At 39.2% G+C, this 16,413-nt stretch overlaps 1 protein-coding gene across 1 annotated transcript in view; it reads left to right on the forward strand.

The window, feature by feature from the left end:
* The window catches only part of CAP, a 401,038-nt gene that overhangs the window by 97,769 nt on the left and 286,856 nt on the right, over positions 1-16,413 (forward strand). The window lies entirely within an intron of this gene.

Here is a 16,413-nt window from a genome sequence, read left to right on the forward strand (position 1 = left end):
CTTCCAGTAACTTTTGAAATATCCCAAGAAATAATTTCTAATCCCAACAGCTCTACTTTCAATTACCATAGAGCTGATTGGGAGCAGTATCGAACATTTATGGAATATAACTTCGATCCAAACATTCCTTTGCAAACCAAAGATGAAATTAATTATGCTCTTGAATCTCTGACTACTTCTATAGTTGAAGCAAGAGCTGCCTCAGTACCAAAATGCGAGGTTAAATTCGATTCAATTATAATAGACGACGGTCTTCAGCTCTTGATCCGTCTTTAAAATGTCCGTAGGAGACAATATCAAAGAACACGCGATCCTGCCATGAAAGTTATCTGGCGGGATTTGCAAAAACAAATTAAAAAGCGATTCTCTGCCCTGAGGAACAAAACTTTTGAAAATAATATTTCTAAATTAGACCCGAGTTCCAAACCCTTTTGGAAACTCACAAAAATTTTGAAAAAACCTCAAAAGCCTATTCCAGCGCTTAAAGAAGGTGGTAAAATTTTGATCACAAATTTGGAAAAAGCTCAGAAACTTGCTAAGCAATTCGAGAGTTCCCATAATTTCAGTTTGGGTCTTACTAGTCCTATTGAGAATCAGGTTGCTCGGGATTTTCTGAATATTTTCTCTCGGGAAAATATTTTTGATGATTCCTGGGGGACTGATTTGGACGAAGTAAGGTCTATAACTAAAAATTTTCAAAATATGAAAGCTCCAGGTGATGATGGAATTTTCTATATCCTCATCAAAAAACTCCCAGAGAGTACCTTGTCTTTCTTGGTAAAATTATTTAACAGATGTTTCCATTTGGCATACTTTCCTGATAAATGGAAAAATGCAAAAGTTGTTCCAATTTTGAAGCCGGATAAAAATCCAGCTGAAGCTTCTAGCTACCGTCCAATAAGTTTGCTTTCTTCAATAAGTAAACTTTTTGAAAAGATAATTTTGAATAGAATGATGCTTCACATCAATACGAACTCAATTTTTGCAGATGAGCAGTTTGGATTTCGCCATGGGCATTCAACTACTCATCAACTCTTAAGAGTTAACAATTTAATTCGTTCAAACAAATCTGAAGGCCACTCAACTGGAGTTGCTCTTCTAGACATAGAAAAAGCATTCGACAGTGTTTGGCATGAAGGTTTGATTGCTAAATTGAAAAAGTTTAATTTTCCACTTTATATTATGAAATTAGTTCAAAATTATTTAACTGACAGAACTCTTCAAGTAAATTATCAAAATTCCAAATCTAATCGACTACCTGTTAGGGCAGGAGTTCCTCAGGGTAGCATTCTTGGGCCTATATTGTATAACATTTTCACTTCGGACCTCCCTGATTTGCCTCAGGGTTGCCACAAATCTTTGTTCGCTGATGACACAGGCATTTCCGCTAAAGGAAGAAGTCTTCGTGTTATTTGCAGCAGACTGCAGAAAAGTTTAGATATTTTCTCTTCTTATTTACAAAAATGGAAGATTTCTCCCAACGCTTCCAAAACTCAACTTATAATATTTCCACATAAGCCTAGAGCTTCGTTTTTGAAACCTAGTAGTAGTCACATAGTCACTGTGAACGGAGTTCCAACTTCCTGGTCAAACCAAGTGAAATATCTTGGATTAATACTTGACCAAAACTTAACTTTTAAAGATCACATTGAGGGCATTCAAGCCAAATGTAACAAATATATAAAATGTTTGTATCCTCTTATAAACAGGAAATCCAAACTTTGCCTGACGAATAAACTTCTAATATTTAAACAAGTTTTTAGACCGGCCATGCTTTACGCTGTGCCAATATGGTCTAGTTGCTGCACTACCAGGAAAAAAGCACTTCAAAGGATTCAGAACAAAATTCTGAAAATGATTTTGAAGTTGCCTCCCTGGTACAGTACAACCGAAGTACATAGAATTTCGAATGTTGAGACTTTAGCACAAATGTCCAACAAAATAATTAATAATTTCAGGCAAAAATCGTTGCAATCCTCAATTGCAACGATTAATTCCCTTTATACTTAGATAAGATTTAGTTTTAGTTTTTAGTTTTAAGTTATCAATTGTTATACTGACATGCAGGTTAAAAAACCTGTTTAAAATACTGAATTGCCAAGACATGAACAATGTAAAAACACTTAGATATATATCATAACAATTAAGGCTGGTACGTTACTGCAGTAACTGGAGCACCTAGGTTAAAATGAAATGTAATTTATTTTAAATTTGGAACAAATAAAGAGTTAAAAAAAAAAAAAAAAAAGCCATTTCTTGTGATTTTCAATAATTGTGGTACCTCAAGAGTTCCTAGAGTCTGCAGATCTGTAGATCTGTCTGTCTGTAGATTATTTTGATTGTTAATAGATTGATCCATGGTTCCTATATATGGATCCTGGAGACAACGGAACGTTCCGTAAAAGGGGTCAATTCATAAAGCTGATCGTAGAACTCGGGGGTTTTATTTCAAAAACACTTTTAACTGTGATATAAGAATGAAATTGGGGTCGTGACCAGGCATGGAAAATCATTTGCATTCATTTCGTGCATTCATTTACATTCATTTGTCCCTTACTTTTTTCATCAACAGAACTCCACAAAATGGTGTATGGAGCTTTTGTAGGTTTTGTTATTAGCTACACACTACCAAAAAGTCATGTAAATTTCCGTGCCCAGAGACCAACACATGCAAGCGGCCCAAATGACATAAGAATCAGTTGAAAGAAACGAGAAAATCAATTCAATCAAGCGTACTTTTCGTCGAGTTGCGTATGCTTCGGTTTAGGAACACTTAATTTTACATGACATGTTTGTTTACGTTCCATAATTTACGTCAAAGATGGATTACGTCTCGTGTAAAAATAGTTATTTTTGAGTGTGTACAACTTTTGTCAGCAAATCAAATCCGTATCTCTTATGCATGACGAACCAGAGCAAATAGAATCCACTACTGTTTTTCAGTGAATGTATTTTACATTCACTGAAAAACAGTAACGAGTTCTGCCCGCTCTAATTCGTGATGCATAAGAGAAACAGATTTGAGTTCTTTCCAAAGGTTGTAGCTAATAACAAAACCTACAAAAGCTCTTTACATCATTTTGCGGAATGCTGTTGATGAAAAAAGTTAGAGGCACATGAATATAAATGAATGCATGATATGAATGTAAATGATTTTCCATGCCTGGTCGTGACATAAACATGGACTCGGATGGCCATGGGACCGTCCTCCGGAAGATCTGGAATATCCGGAAAAGTCAAGGGGTTGGTCACTCGGCACAGTGTGCCGAAAACAGTTTCGGCACAATATGGGCACACCTAGGCAAACTAATTGGCACCCATGATTAGAAATTTACATGGTATTTAAAAAAAAAACTAGCAACATTGCTATACTACTATCATTGTTTACATTCCGGTTGACTTTTAGAATCAAAAAGGTGTCTCAAACAACTGAATCAAGATGGCCAAGATCAAGGCCTTCGTTTTTCAATCGTAAAAAAGAATATGATTATATATTTACTGGAAAATAAAACTAAACTGTGCTGGAAAAACGAGGGGGGTTGGGGAAGGAGGTATGGGAGAGGTTAGTCAAAACCTGAGTCGTGAAGCATAATGTTCCGGATAGGAAGGGATTACTCTCGTTGTGGCTGATACCATTGATGTTGGTCAACGCGTTATACGGTTGTCCAGAGATTACAGGTATCTTTCACGTTGATAATCGCAGATCACAATGCTGGAGCAAGGCGTTCCGCAAACATACTTCCGCGGAAAACGTTTAATTTGATTTGGTAGGGAGGTACAATCCGATCAAACGATCGCTTTTCCCGGGTGAATCTTTGGCTATTGCTTTTATCACAAACGAAATTTATGATTGTGGGAGCTGTTCAACCTTCCCACACAATCGCTTTTCATCGTTCTCTACGCATTTCCTCGAGCTCGAAGCAACAGTGTGGTAGTGTCCAATCATTTCACGGTCTCGCGACCTACTTTCCCCGACTCCCTGGCAGCGGTCTCCCTTGCCGAGTTTTCACTTTGTTATTCTTCATGCTACTATTGTCCTCCCCAGTCCTTATCAACTCCACTAGCAACGAGTTGAAATAGAAAGTTTCGTAGCAATTCCAGTCTCTTGCTGCTTCGAATCCGTTTCAAAACATTTGAACTGTCATAAATACCGGGTTGCCGAGCATGCCCAAATGGGATTTTTTTACTGAAAAATACAGCCGGCTCAACGATCGGCACTGCCGGCACACTTGGAACACACTGAGAAAAAATGCAACCTATTAAGTGTGTTGAGAAACCCTTGGTAAAAATAGTAAATCCATGAAACTGATCCTAGAAATCCGTGGTTTTTTTAGCATTATGAACTGTGATATAAGAAATAATTTGAGGTCATGACATAAATATGGACCCGGATGGCTATGGGCATCAGTCGATCATCGATTTACTTTATACGAAATTCCTCGAAATTTTTGTAAACAAAAAATTCAGCATCAGCTGAGGATTTCTAAATGGCTGAACTTTTTCCAAAAATCTTGAATTGAACCAACTCACTTCAACTGCGAGTGTGTGTGTCCTTGCACATTAAGCAATACAGTTGTCTTCGTGCAACCTGGTATATTATAGTGATGCAAAATTTGAAATTTTCGCTAAACAATACTTAAACGATTCCAAATCGGATCCTGACTAACCTTTCAAAATTTGAACCCATTTGGTGAGAAACTGAGATGGCACAAACCATTTGAAGTTTGTATGCGAATTACTATGGTAAAACCAAGATTTTTGTTCATGTCTATCTAATAGTTCACCATATCGGTCTGCTTCAAAAACTTTCAACTGTACTTGTAGGAAATTTTCCCAGCTACAACTTTGCCGAAGACCACTTTTTGATTAAATGCAAGAATCGATACTTATCAATGGTTCAATGCGCTGATGTCTTATGATCATGCTCAATCAACTGCTCAGCAGGCAACATTGGTATTTCCATAGAGCGTTTTGACGTTTAATCGGCGCACACTACTGCACCATTTAAATCGAACGAGTGCGAGCAAGAGGGAAACAGATTACTGGGAAAACAAACCGTCCATTGATCCATGTGTGCTAGATAGACAAAGACGATTAAACGTCAAAAAGGTCTATAGGACACAAAAATCATGGCTACTATGTCACACGCCAAAATACAGTGTTGCCTACAGAGCAGCTGCTTGATCTTGTCATAAGTTTTTTTAAATAATTAATAACTTTTTCCTGTCTCGTTTTACAAAGAAACGATCTTTAGCAAAGTTGTAGCTGAGAAAATTTTCTATAAGAATGGCTATCAAACTGTTTCGCAGCTCAATATGGAAAAAGACTAGAAGGCAATGAACAAAAAGTTGAGATTTCCCACAGTAATTTACATGTAAACTTCAAATGGCTTGTGCGAAGTCTGTTTCTAACCAAATGAGTTGTAACTTTTGGAGGCTAATTAGGACCCGATTTGAAAACATTTAAGCACTGTGGCACGAAAAGTCAAATTTTGCATCAGTCTACTGGTTTATACAAGGTGACAAAAACAAGAGAAAAAAATGTTGAAAAAGCGGAGCTCTAGGATCAGTTTCATGGATTGGCAATTTTACGGATATTCCGGATCTCTCGTAGAACGGTCCTTTGGCCATCCGGGTCCATGTTTATGTCACGACCCTACATTCTTTCTTATATCACAGTTCCAAGTGTTTTTGGAAAAATAACGGAGCTCTATGATCAGTTTTATGGAGTTTCGGATCTTCCGAAAGACAATCCTATGGCCATCCGGGTCCATTTTTATGGCATGACCCCTAATACTTTCTTATATCATGGATTTACCACTTTTACGGATGTTCCGAATCTTCCCGAGGACGGTCCCATGGCCATCTGGGTTCATGTTTATGTCACGACCCCAAGTTCTTTCTTATATCACAGTTACAATCTTCTGTGAAAATTTTAAGATGGGTACTTTAAACTTAACAAAAGTCACCAAACAACAACTTTGGACGATGTTTAACCTTTTTTTTTTTAATTTAAACATAAAACATTTTTTAGACTTTCAAAACCATTTTCGATTCGCAAATTTACAAAAAAAAAATATATATATATATATATAATTGTTTTATGTTGTTTGTGAGGGGGACGAAAGTCCCAGATTTTCTCAAATATTCTCCAAAAATACCTTTCAGCTTGATGAACTGATTTATATCCATGCAAATCGGTTTTATCCGATATAAGCGCGGGTCACACCTCTAACTATCACACGACAGATTACCATAGACTCTTTTGACGTTTGATCATCTTTCTCTATCCAGCATTTTACTAGCGCTTATGGCCGCCACAATCTGGCTGAGTTTTTGGTAGGGAACATATGATTTGACGTTTGGCTTGTGTCGTTTGACGTGTAAACGTTCAAATTTGATCGTTTACACGTCAAACGACACAAGCCAAACTTCAAATCTTTTGTTCCCTACCAGAAACTCAGCCAGATTGTGGCGGCCATAAGCGATCGTAAAATACTGGAAAGAGATATATCAGGCGTAACATTTGATAACGGCACAAAAGCTTTTGTAAACAAACATTTTAAGGCCCTTTACACGCGAACCGAAGCACGCTCACGCAACCAACAACATCATCGGATAGGAGCAACTCTCACCTTTCCGAAAATGGTATTGGTTTGCGTGGGCGTACTTTGGTTCGCCTGTAAAGGGCATTCGACAGTTTGTTTACAAATGCTTTTGTGCCGTTATCAAATGTTACGCCTGATATCTATAGTACACAGGGAAGAATGGATGGTTTGTTTTCCCACTAATCTGTTTCCCTCTTGCTCGCACTCCTTCAATTGTAATTTCGTAATTTGTCAAGCAGTTTTGGTGTGACTTTCTACCAGCGATTTCATAAAACTGGACCAACAAAAAACTATTTTTTTTATGAAACGCACATATTTTGGCTACTTTTCTCGTGGTTCTAGAAGAAAAATCTCAGAATATTCTTCTATTACGAAGTTCAAGTGGTAGTCATTTTAACTGCTCGAATGAAGTGGTTAATTACAAGTGAATTCTTCACTATACACACAGCGTAAATATTTACGATTTTTTGACAAAACTCAGGTAATCATAACAGATCCTGACGCAGTAGGTCACTTTTTCTCATGCGCGTTGTTTTCAAAAATCAAAATGTCATGATTACCTGATATTTGTCAATCATGTAAATATGTATTGAAGAACTAGTGTGCGCCGATTATACGCCAAAAACCTTTATAACAACAAATCAACAACTCTCTACTGTTCTTTCATAAGGGCCAGTTTTGCTAACGTAATCAATTGCTTCTTCCGCGAATTTGTCGAGGATGAAAACTCGTCTAAGTAAGCTACCATGATTATTTTATAGAGGGAGAGTCCCGTATCCGATCGAATTGGTTGCTTACATGAATAGACTTTGAATTAGGGAAATTTTACAATGACATACAAAAACATTGACCCTTATGAACACTCAGTGCCGAACTGAGATATTGAGGAGGATTTTGTCACAGATCGATAAAGGTGGGTACTTCGAGATCACCGATCACTACCTGGCTAGCGGGTTCAGTCCAAATAGGTGCAACCGACGTCTGACTGTGCAGCAACAGGTTTACGGTACTTGCACGGATCAGAATTATGCAATTAAGAACACCGAGGAGGGTTCATCCCGGCGCGGACGAGATTATATGATGGGAAGCCAAAGATTGTTCAGCTTTGATTGGGTAGGTTCCCGGAGAAGTTCAAAGTTTAAGGTTCACAACACCGTCACTCAGTTTGTGGACTTCTACATCAACACATGTCAAGCAGCTAAACTTGGTGAGTTCGTTCTATCTGGTAAATTTTTATCTTTTCAAACCAGTAACGTTGGGAGATCACATTTTCGTGGTGCGTTACTGGTATAAGATCTACCACCGAACCCTAGCCGTGACAAATTCAGGATTTCAATTATCAAATTTCCAATTATCAAAGGATAACATTTTATTCCTTGTTACTTTTTATGACTTGATAATAGTGACAAGACTCGGGTAGTGACCACCGCTGTTATGCATTTCTATATTTTATATTTCAAATCAAAAATATTGTTTATGTTCATAGATTTCACATAATCCTTTTCCCTTTGTCCTTCTCCTTTTTCAGAAAGCGAGTAATGGCGCTATAGCCATAAGTCATAAAAGGCTAGGACAAGAGTTAGTGCTCATGCCCCAACCGTCAGAAGAAAATGAAGCATCACTTAACCTTTCTAGCTTTGATGCTTCCAACGATCAACCAATCATATAATTACCAAAATCGGAACGTACGGTACGAGATGTCCACGTTTCATCCATTTATTGGATTCTGAAGCATCGGCCCGATGTTTTCTGAATAATCTTGCCCCTTAAATGCTGCACAGTAGGCCTGGCCGTTTTGATATGTGTGACGCATTTTCGATGTGAAACATATATCAAATATACAAGAAAAATGATGTAGGTATATATACATCATTTTCCTGGATGCATTCAAGAACTGGCTGTGTTGGTGTTAGATTAGATTAGATTAGATTAGATTAGAAGACACCGTCACTCAGTTTGTATTCTTCTTCCTTTTGAAATTTTGGAGGTGTTCCGGGTTGAAGGCTGAGGTGATTGCAAGAGCAAACGAGTTTCTCGATGAAGGGATTCTGGATCATACAGAGAAATTGATGGTTGGGAGCGGTATAAGAGGAGTGCCGGAGTTAGGTTTCTGCTGCTGATGGGTTGTCAACTGGGGAGTGGTTTAAGGGGTTTCCGAGGTGTTTTCGCTCTTATTCAGGCAGATTAACGCGACCGGAGTTCACATGTGTGAGCAATTCACAGCAGTATTTGAATAGGTCCGATTAAACTATCGGTAATGTTGTTTTTATTTGTTTCCATTAGCCAAATATTTAAAAGTATCACACAGTGGATGCACAAGGTGCGATCAAGACACTGACAGAAACATAAACACTCTAAAACTTATTAGAGTAAACGGATAGATAATGTTGACTCATCCAAGATTATCGATGAATAGTGGATGAAATCGGATGATGTTGGCAGGCGAATCGAATTTATCCAAACAATCTGAATTATTAGGCAAATTTTATTTAAATCCGTCCTTCGGTTGATTGTTAATTTTTCAGTGTCCTACTTGAAATGTTTGCAGAAGACAGCGTTTTTCATTAGCTTTTTATTTCGACTACAATGTGCAGTCTTCATCAGTGCCATTTCCACTGAAGAACTTATCAAAATCTAACCTCAACTAATCTAATCTTCCAATCGTGAAACCTTTTCTGAAGCAATTTGCTTCCAAGTGGCCCCTCATTGCTTCATTCGTATCCTTCGATGGATAATTTTCCAAAAAATGATACGGTATGTCTCCTTCAATGGAATTGTAGAAGCATTTTACCAAAACTAGACATATTCAAATTTTTACTGCATAACATACACTGTTGTGATGGGTTTGCTCTCTGCGAAACATGGCTCTCTCCAGATGTTAACCTTTCTCTTCACGACTACAACATTATCCGTCTCGATCGTGCAGATTCGTACGGTGGGATGCTCCTAGGGGTCAACAAACAACACTCATTCTACAGAATCGACCTTCCTCCAGTGTCAGGTATTGAAATTGTCGCATGTCAGGTGAATATTAGAGGTAAAACCTTCATCCCTCCTAGAACGGCTGTTTCTCGGCGAGCGCTATCTGACATCTGCTCAGTGCTACCGGAGCCGCGGTTGATCTTAGGGGATTTTAATTCCCACGGTACAGGCTGGGGAGAGCTGTACGATGACAACCGCTCAACCATCATCTATGACCTATGCGACGATTTCAATATGACCATTCTAAACACCGGTGAAGTAACTCGAATGGCCAAACCTCCAGCAAGAGAGAGCAGACTAGACTTGTCACTCTGTTCGAACTCACTATCATTGGATTGCATGTGGGAGGTAATCCAAGACCCCTATGGTAGTGATCATTTGCCCATCAAAATTTCGATTTCCAACGGTTCATCTTCACAGTGTCCAATCAACATCGCGTACGATCTCACGAGAAACATCAATTGGGAAGAATACGCGAACGCGGTCCGTGATGGTTCAGAATCGGTCGACGTTCTTTCTCCGTTGGATGAGTACTCCTTCCTATCGCGGCTCATAGTGGATTGCACGCTTCAAACACAAACGAAGCCTGTTCCTGGCACTACCATTCGCAAATGTCCTCCCACTGTGTGGTGGGACCAGGAATGCACCGACGTGAATAACGAGAAGTCTACCGCGTTTAAACAATTTCGTAAATACGATTCCCGCGAATACTTTGAGCGATATACGGAGCTAGAGGAAAAGTTTAAGAGCTTGGTCAGGGCCAAAAAACGTGGTTACTGGCGTCGGTTCGTCGAAGGGCTATCGCGAGAGACTTCCATGCAAACGCTCTGGAATGTCGGCAGGAGAATGCGTAACGCGGCATCGTCGGTCAACGAGGACAAGGAGTACTCTAACGAGTGGATTTTCGACTTCGCGCGTAAGGTTTGTCCCGATTCGGTTCCGGTTCGATGCAACACTCGCGATCCGCCACTGGAAAAAGATGACATGGACTCCCCATTTTCGATGGTAGAATTCTCAATTGCTCTTCTTTCATGCAATAACTCGGCTCCGGGAATTGATCGAATCAAGTTCAACCTGCTCAAGAACCTTTCAGACAAAGAGGCGATTCCTGGAGCTCAACATTGTTCCGGATGATTGGAGACAAGTGAGAGTTATCGCCATCCAGAAGCCCGGTAAACCCGCGTCGGATCTTACCTCAAACCGTCCCATCGCGATGCTGTCGTGTATTCGGAAGCTGTTAGAAAAAATGATTCTTCTTCGTCTGGACAAGTGGGTCGAGGCGAATGGCTTGCTCTCAGATACGCAATTTGGATTCCGTAGGGGCAAAGGGACAAACGACTGCCTTGCGTTGCTTTCAACTGAAATCCAATTAGCCTATGCTGAAAAACAGCAGATGGGTTCAGTTTCTCTGATGGCAACTCGGAAATTGCACGAATCAGCCACATGGGTCTTCCACAAGGCTCATGTTTAAGTCCCCTCCTGTACAATTTCTATGTCAAAGACATTGATGATTGTCTGACCAAAAATTGCACGCTAAGGCAGCTTGCAGATGACGGCGTGGTTTCCGTGGTTGGACCAACAGCACCGGACCTGCAAGGACCATTGCAAGATACCTTGGATAATTTGTCTACTTAGGCAATGAATCTGGGTATCGAATTCTCTCCGGAGAAAACAGAGATGGTTGTTTTTTCTAGGAAGCTTTATCCAGCACAGTTTCAGCTTCAACTTACCCATAATCACTCACAGCATATCGTTTAAGTATTTAGGTGTCTGGTTCGATTCCAAGTGCACTTGGGGGAAAACACATAGCGTATCTGAGACAGAGATGCCATCAGCGAATCAATTTCCTTCGTTCCATTACCGGCACTTCATGGGGAGCCCATCCGGAAGATCTGATAAGACTCTACAAGACCACCATTCTCTCGATTTTGGAGTACGGTAGTTTTTGCTTTCAATCGGCGGCGTGGACGCACATATTGAAGCTCCAAAGGATTCAATATCGTTGCATTCGAATCGCACTAGGTTGTATGCAATCGACGCATACCATGAGTCTTGAAGTTCTTGCGGGCGTCCTCCCCTTAACAAATCGTTTTGCGGATTTATCGTTCCGGTTCCTCATCCGCTGTGAAGTCATGAACCCGCTGGTGATCGAAAACTTTAAGAAGCTGCTAGAGCGGAATCCTCAAACACGATTCATGAGATTGTACTACGAGTACATGACTTTAGACATCGGCCCCTCCTCGTTCAACCCCAATCGCGCTGTCTCCCATCATTTCAGTTGTACTTCCGTTCGATCTCACAATGAGGCAGGAGATTCAAGGAATTCTAGAGCCTCACCGTTCCCTGATTGTCCCAACTATTTTTGCGAACAAATACCCCACCGAGAAGAGATTTTTCACAGATGGGTCGGTGATAAATGTGTCCACCGGTTTTGGAGTATTCCACGATCTTCATAGCGCCTCATACAAGCTTCAAAAGCCGTGTTCGGTATACGTTGCTGAACCATTATTTTATTTTTACGGATAGCCTAAGCTCCCTGGAGGCTATGCGTTCAATGAGGCCGATGAAGCACTCGGCGTATTTCCTCCAGGAAATACGATCGTCATTGAGTGCTTTATCAAACAGCTCGCATATCATCACCTTGGTATGGGTCCCTTCTCATTGCTCTATCCCGGGCAATGAGAAAGCGGACTCGCTGGGCAAGGTGGGCGCTATGGAAGGCGACATTTACGAGCGACAAATCGCCTACCACGAATTTTTCACGATTTCTCGTCAGCAAGTCCTCGCCAACTGGCAACAAAAGTGGAATGATGGTGATCTGGGAAGATGGCTACATTCTATTGTCCCACAGGTGTCGATCAAACCCTGGTTCAAAGGGTTGGATATGAGTCGTGATTTTATTCGTGTAATGTCCAGGCTCATGTCCAATCACTGTTCATTAAACGCCCACCTCTTCCGTATTACGCTTACCGACAGCAACTTGTGTACCTGTGGAAACGGTTATCACGACATCGAGCATGTTGTTTGGTCCTGCTCCTTGCATCATGAGGCGAGATCCGTTCTGTGTGATTCCCTTAGGGTCCGAGGAAAACAACCCTCTAAGCCAATTAGAGACGTCTTGGCTTGCCGTTATATCGACTATATGATGCTTATTTACGACTTTCTTAAAGCTGTTGATGTATGTGTTTAATGTTTTGTGTTTTAGTCATCCTTTACGTTTAAGTTTCAAATTAGTTCAAAATGCTTTCGCTTGTCCTCCCTCCAAATGATCAATAAATGTAATCCCTAATCTCGAGTAAGCCGAGAGTAATCGGCCCCGTTCTACTAACATTAGTTGTAAGAAATGATATTAATGTAAAAAATATTCGGCTCCGCAAAGTTAACGCATTTGAGCCTTGACAAATAAATGGATTTATAAAAAAAAACTAATCTAATCTAACCTGAGTACTAAACATCCTAGGTAAAAAGTCACACAGGTATAAAAATAAAAACGGCAATGTGTTGAATCGGAACCTACCTAAATAATAAAAACCAATTATCCTCATCTATCGTATAAAATTACCACTTGAGGTCTGATATTTGACTTTAAGTAACTATGTAAACAACTATACAGTTCTTGCAATCTTCCTGTAGTTAATGGAACTGTCCTGAAGCTCTTTCATATAGGATGAAGTTATTTTTGTCAAATCTATGGGACCGTACACTAGCGTGCACAGGAACCTTGTTAAGGAGGGGCATTTTTTTTCTATGGTGCATTTAATCTGGAGATGTGGAGTACTCCAAAGTGCGTGGAAGATGGTGCTGTTCTCCCACCACTGTTTCCCTACTGTTTAATTTAGCTAATTTGGCAATTTAACCACATCGACGATGTCGATGTCGATGTTTTAAAGATGATATAAAGGACAAACTTTCTAACCACGGTAACAAATGACTTGAAATTCTCAGAGAAGAATTTAAGACGAAATTTTAGCAGGACAACAATAGACCAAGGTTCAATGGCAAACTAATACCCACTTTTCAATTAGGGAATCCAAAAGCTGTCTTTAAGCTTTGTACAGTTGCGTAAAAGTCCATCCTCAGAATTCCTTGAGGTTCTTTTCGATATTTTTAGAACTCTGTGAGCTCTTTTTAAATTCTTTTCAGAAGTCCTCTGGAATTATGTTAAGAACTCTTGACGTTTACTCAGAACACCTTGCAACTGAAATTCCCTTAGAGTTTCAGAAGAATTTCCTCAACAAAATTATTCCCGGCTAGAGCTAGAAATTATCGGTACTCCCTTGAAGTTTTCTGCAAAATCCCTTTGGGATTTCACTCAAAATTCATTTTAGTCGGTATTATTTCCATTTAATTCTACTACCTTATTTGCTTATCCTTGACAGATACGCGTATCTGTCAAGGATAAGCAAATAAGGTAGTGGAATTAAATGGAAATTACTAATCCTTCTCTCTCTATCTCTCTCATTATACAGGTATTCCACTAAGACGCCCGAATGCATCAGGATTCGGTATTCTTTTCGGAATTATCTTGGAACTATCTGCAGGATTCACTAGAAATTATAAGCAGAATTTTCTTGGAATACCAACCCAAGAAAATGTTCAATAAAGCTTGCCCCTCCTTTCACCACAACTGTGCTTTTTTTACATCAGGAATTTTCAATTCAGCTTGCCTCTCCGTGTAGCAAATTGTTGCAAATCCTGCATTAAAAATTTTCAATGCAAACTTGCCCCCATTAAATTTTACACCAGAACATTTCAATTGATCAGAACGATACAAATTTTCCACCGTTAATGTTCAATAACAATTGCTTCTCCAATCTTCTGATTGGTGCAGATTTCCTTTTTCCATTTTCCACCAGACATTTTCAATATAGCTTGCTTCTCCTATCATTAGAATGTTGCAGGTTTTCCACCAAATAACGCTTGCCCCTATTTTCAGACTTTTCATCATAAATTGTCAGTAAAGCAGCGTCCCTCCAATCATCAGAACGGTGTAAATTTTACACCAGAAATTATTATTAAAGTTTGTTTTTCTATTCAGCAGAAGGATGCACATTTAAGGACACAAAATTTTCCAAAAAGCTTGCCCATCCAATCACCACAACGGTGCAGATTTTCCACCAGAAATTTTCAATATAGATTAATTTTAAATAAAGCTTGTGCCTTCATTTATCAGACAAGTGCAAGTTTCCACCAGAAATATTCCGTTCATTTCATTTATCAGAGCAATGCAAATTTTGCACCAGAAATTTTCAATAAATCATGCTTCATTCACCAGAACGGTGCACCAAAAATATTCAGTGAAGTTTGTTTCACCATGCACCTTTGTGGTGCAATTCTTTGCCTCTTGATGTACCAGAATGCTGCAAATTTTCCAACCTTAAATTTTCAATGAAGCTTGCATTCATCAGAACGATGTAAATTATGCACCAGAAAATTAATAAACTTTGCCTCTACATTCACACAGTGTTGCGAACTTTCCACCAGAAATTTTCAGTTAAATGTGCTCCTCCAAATTTTTAGCGTGATTCAATTTTTACACCAGAGTTATTCATTTTGATTAGTCCCTCCATGCCCCACCTCGATGATATTTTTACACCAGAAATATTCAATAAAAAGCTATTTCTTCGATTAACCACCACGAAGGTGAATTTTTTCAACCTTAAATTTACCATCTTTGTTTAACTCTCCATGAACCACTCTGACAAAAAAATTACACCAGAATTTTTTTGTATGCACCACTAGGGTGCAATTTTTTAAACCCAAAAATTTAATTGAAGTTTGCCATTTCATGCACCTTTGTGGTGCAATTTTTAGGCACCATCTCACAGGAATTGACGCAATAAAAGGATTTCAGTGGCTTTATTTTATGAAATGAAGTTATTTTACCTTCAAATCAATTTATCAAGAAATTAAGTTATTTTATATTATAATTTTGTTAATATGAAAATAAAAATCTCATTTATAAAAGGAGGGGCAACTGCCCCCCACCTTGCCCCACCCTGTGCACGCCAGTGTGACCGTATTGCTAACGGAATTTACTCTTCGAGCATTTTTTTTTTTTTTTCAATTTACCAGCAGTACTAGACGTTCTTGATGTTCTCGGATGCACTCTGAAGTTTTCGGAACGTCCTTAAAGTTCTTCTGCCTAAAAGTTGCCAAAATTTTACTTATATCAATTCTTATGTCGCACAAAAATCGACCAACCGAGATTGATGCATCACAAGCTAGAATATTTTTAAATGCTTGAATTATGTGTTCTCGTGTAATTTAATTTGTTTTGGTGAAGTCAAGCACTTCATTTCATGAAAATTAAGAAAAAAAACATGATTCAGTTGGTTTTCGGTGAATGATTTAGAGTCACCCATTTATATCGTGGACACCCTTTAGAACCTTGTGACGTGTGCTTGAAAGTTTATAAATCAACTTGAGTGTGTTTAGATTTCTACTCCGTACCTCAAATCGTAAAACGCGATACAAAGACGGAATGATCGCATTGTGATCGACTTTTATTCTCCTTAACCTTGCGAGAAGCAAATGTTTACATTGCCAATTGCCATGCCAGACCATGAATCTTGCACTGCTTCCCTCATAGTGGGGAATTCTCTAAACAGTCAGCTCAAACAAAGAAGCCCAAAGCGGGGATTCGATAGTGATTCACCGCTTGTCGATCCCGCTACAAGCGGTAATCGAACTCCCAACCGGGACAGGGTACGCAATAATCCGTCTGGTTTCCAACCAAACCTAAAACAACACAAACCAACAACCGATCGTCATTGAAATCGAGAAGCACGACAAGGAAAATCTCGTTTGTAGGTTCCTATTTT

Source organism: Ochlerotatus camptorhynchus, unplaced genomic scaffold (assembly GCF_037179485.1).
Source record: "Ochlerotatus camptorhynchus isolate MF236.1 unplaced genomic scaffold, CSIRO-AGI_Acam_v1.1 ptg000330l, whole genome shotgun sequence".
Lineage (NCBI taxonomy): Eukaryota > Metazoa > Arthropoda > Insecta > Diptera > Culicidae > Ochlerotatus > Ochlerotatus camptorhynchus.